The sequence below is a fragment of the Sinocyclocheilus anshuiensis genome, unplaced genomic scaffold (assembly GCF_001515605.1).
Source record: "Sinocyclocheilus anshuiensis isolate Anshui unplaced genomic scaffold, SAMN03320099.WGS_v1.1 scaffold1644, whole genome shotgun sequence".
Lineage (NCBI taxonomy): Eukaryota > Metazoa > Chordata > Actinopteri > Cypriniformes > Cyprinidae > Sinocyclocheilus > Sinocyclocheilus anshuiensis.
The window spans coordinates 553582-557722 of NW_015557451.1; the positions used below are offsets into that span (position 1 = coordinate 553582).

Below are 4141 nucleotides of genomic sequence, written 5' to 3' on the forward strand. Positions count from 1 at the left end.
AAGCAGTTCCGGGGGAATGACGTATGAGTTCAGCGTTGCGCATGTGCCGCTCAGAATTGACGCACGCGGAGAGATCGAAACAAAACAACGGTCACTAATTAGAAGTACAAAACGAGGATTTGTAAAGAAGAATGTCGGAGGATTTCGATATAAGCCAAGAGGAGACTGGTTTTCCTTTGCTAAAGTAAGGAAACTTTGCTTCCTTTGCTCCTGTTAACAAACGTTGGTTTTCACGAGACTCACCGGCGCAACGCTGACCTCATATGTCATCCGCCCGGAGCTGCTTCCGAGTACAACTGTTGACGCAAACTGAAGTGATTATTACGTTTTGAATATGGATATTTTTCTTACAAAAACGCATCGATTCGCTACAGAAGGCCTTTGTTCACCGCCCGGAGCCGTGTGAGACACTTTTTTTTATGGATGGGCGCTTTTTATTTAACTTGTTTTGGACTGATGCATGCAACACCCACTGAGTGCCATTAAACAGCTTGAAAGATCAAAGACAATTTTTAGTATAACTCCAACTGGATTCGTCTGAAAGAAGAAAGTCATATACACCTAGGATGACTTGAGGGTAAGTAATTTATGGGCTAATTTTCATTTTGGGGTGAACTAACCCTTTAATAATCTGAGTACTTGTATTTAGAATTGATTGAACTGAAATTAAATTGATCCTACATATTGGACACTGCATTAAGAGGCTGTGTTATATTTTCAAATCTTTCAAGATGAGTTGACAATTTCTATAACTGACATTATTCTGAACCTTTTAATAACAGAGGCAATACATTTGGATCCTCTGTTTAATCTTTTTTGATGCACATAGCTTGTTTTTAATAACTCACGTTATATTATACTTGTAAAATCATTCATTATTTCAGCTGTTGGAGCTGCTGGCCAGTCCGTTATGCTGAAATTGCGAAAGTTTGGTGTGGCGTTGTCTTCAGATTAATAAGAAAATCATTCAGCGCATTTAAATTAACTGACAAGGCTAAGTTTACTTAAAGGTTTTTTTTTTTTTATAAATCTGTGAAACAGCATAAACATGTGAAAATGTTTTTGTTTGGTATGTGCTCTATGTTGGTTTTGTTTGGTCTGTGCAAAAGATTTTAAAAGAGCTCCTACACTCTTAAAAATAAAGGTGCTTCAAAAGGTTCTTCAAGCGATGCCATAGAAGAACCATTTTTGGTTCCACAAAGAACCATTCAGTCAAAGGTTCTTTAAAGAACCAGCTCTTTCTTACCTTTTTATAATCTGAAGAACCTTCTTTTACCACAAAGAACCTTTTGTGAAACAGAAAGGTTCTTCAGATGTTAAAAGTTCTTTATAGAACCATTTAGACAAAAAGGTTCTTCTATGGCATCGTGAAGCACCTTTTTTTTTAAGAGTGTAGTGATGATCTAGGAGTCACTTGATGTCATAAAATGACATTTGAAAGTTGAATGTTCCTGTAATGGCCATTGTTTAATTACAAGCAATCACTGTTTTAAGAGCTACTCTTGATAAATAATGTTTAAATGAGACTGAAATGATGACAAAGTTAAGTTGCAGTGGTTAGAAGTATGTGCGAAGATGGATCGGCGACATATTGGATGAGAATACGCATTATAGCGTCTTAGAAAGAATAAAGACTGACATTCTAAACAAAGGAAATAATGTTAACAAAGAAAAGAATGTTATCTGATTTGACATTGCAGGAAAAATAAAAAACTTGTTCTTGATATCATCATTTTGTTGCTGTTTCTTCCTTGTATTTTTATTTATTTATTCTTTGAGAATGCTTCTTGTCCAATAAACATGTAAAGACCACCTGAATAGACACACAATTTTTTTAACAGAATTTGCTAATTTTCCACTGAGTGCTGCAGGTGGGCGTTGTTTACAGCACATATCAGTTGCTGTTACCAAGCATAATGGCATTAAAAGAATGGCTCTGGCAAACCACTCCTAAGACTGTTTGCCAACACTGTCTATCTGTATACAGAATATTTTTACCATCCATAGTGAATCTCAGAAACATATTAAGAGCTCCGTTTAAGATCCCTGACAGCAATATATTTGAAAATCTATATAAAGTGCCTGTGATCAGGAGAATTAATATATGGGAAGCATCAAATCCATATGCTAATATGTGTTGCAGAGTGCTAATGTGAAAGGTGATAGTCAAGTTAAAGGTCTTCCATATTAGTGGTAACTCTACTCAAGAGACATGCTCTAACAGCAGTGCTCTGAATTAAGACAAATGTCTGTTTTATCACTTTAATTCACTAAAGTTTTTATATTATTTTCTATTAACACATTTTTAGATCTTCTCATTAAAATGTTACTTTTGCTTTTCTTGTAGACCACAGCAGTAGCAGGTTAAACAAACTATAAACTAAATAACTGCAAAGACATGGATTTTTTTTGTTTACTCCTTATTAAATTAAATGTACAAATTAAATTAAATTGAATAATTAAATGACATTTAAAAATTACATTCAATGTAATCAATTAAATTAGAAAATGAAATTACATTTAAATAAAAAAAATTTGTTTACAATTATATTAAATAAAAAATGCAAATTCTGCGGTTTTTGAAGGACATGTGCACACAAATTTCATGATAACTTTTGTAGCCTTTTTTTCTGCCACTGTTACCATGTGGCAATGCTATGAGGATGGCAGAATATTTCAGTTAGGCCACCTGTGCATGAAACATAATCTGGTGTGACATTATATGTTGGGAGGGTATTTTGCAAGCCATGCTGTGAACAGTCACACATACTGTACCATATCATATTTGTGTTTAAGAACAGCACAGAAAGCTATATTTGCAGTAGTTTGCATAACTATTGTTACTTTATGAATTATGGTTAACACCAACCCTGTTTTGTCATAGATAATTCTCTTTAGAATCTTAAAGGGGATATTTTTAGCATTATAAAACATTTCCCTCAGAAAATCTGTATAGCTTAACATTGTACAATTCATATCTCACAGTTAAAATATTTCACCCTGGATGCTTTATTTCTCTTTGGAATACATCTGGTTGGATAATATTTTTATATACATTAAAGTTATTGATCAGTGTGAAATAAGTGTATTTTATATATATAGAATATACGATATATGATTATTCACACCATATGGCAGATTCATAAGGCCATTCTTTTTTTCCGCCTAGAAAAACGTAAAAAGGATTACGGAGATTGAATTAATTATTATTATTATTTCTATTTCCTGAATGTCCTCACTTGCCCTCACCAACATGGCGAACTGTTGACGCTCCCACGCTGAACGAGTCGCTTTTAAATGACTCAGTAAGTGAGCACATGAGATGAAAGCGCCACTGCAAAGAGCAGTTTAGAGGTACTTTACTCTTTCACATTTGTAATTTTGCTATTCGCAGTTGTCGTTATCATATGAGCCATTTTAAAGCGTATGTCGAAATGCTCGTTTAAAGGTCCCCTTTGTTTTTGCGTTATTTTGATAGAACGACTCTGAAAACAGCTGATATTTGTGAACTTATTGAAATGTAACCGTTAGTTATCTTACGTTAACCTGGTTTACATGTTAAATAATATGAAAGTAATACCTTGATACAACAAAACACCTATCAGAGCTCATACTGCAGGGAAAAGTGACATTAAGGTTGTGAGCTGCTGCCTTTGGGAGAAAGCTTTTCTAGGCATCAGAATCGTGATTAAACGTGCATATAGTGACTGCAAATTGTGTCGAAAATTGATCCAACTGTGTGTGTGTGTGTGTGTGTGTGTGTGTGTGTGTGTGTGTGTGTGTGTGTGTTTTGATCGGTGTGTAGCCATTCATTTGTTTGTTTGAGTGGTGAATGCAGATTCATTTCAGTGACTCGAATCGTTTGAATCGGTTCTCTTTAAAGATTCACTCACTGACCAGTGTCCCCATTTGCGTGTATGTTAGGAAATTTAACCATTCACTTAAAGGCACAATATGTAATTTTCTCCGCTAGAGGGCGCGTATTCAAAATAAACAAAGAGGCAAAGGCGTAGTTTGATGAGGCCGTGACTGAGTGTGGAATCATGGGAGTTGTGGTCTTCATCCCCACAGCCGTTGCAATCCAACGGGACTCGGGCAGAAATCATGTTCATGGATGAGCTAATGATTATTAACGTAGTAG

General features: G+C 35.1%; 1 protein-coding gene across 1 annotated transcript in view; it reads left to right on the forward strand.

Moving 5' to 3' along the window:
* Nucleotides 1-3240: 3240 nt before the first annotated feature.
* Nucleotides 3241-4141, forward strand: part of trmt10a (tRNA methyltransferase 10A) — a 5594-nt gene continuing 4693 nt past the window's right edge. The window contains exon 1 of the mRNA XM_016474751.1: nucleotides 3241-3354. The gene's annotated coding sequence lies outside the window, so the exon portion shown is untranslated. The remainder of the gene's footprint in view (nucleotides 3355-4141) is intronic.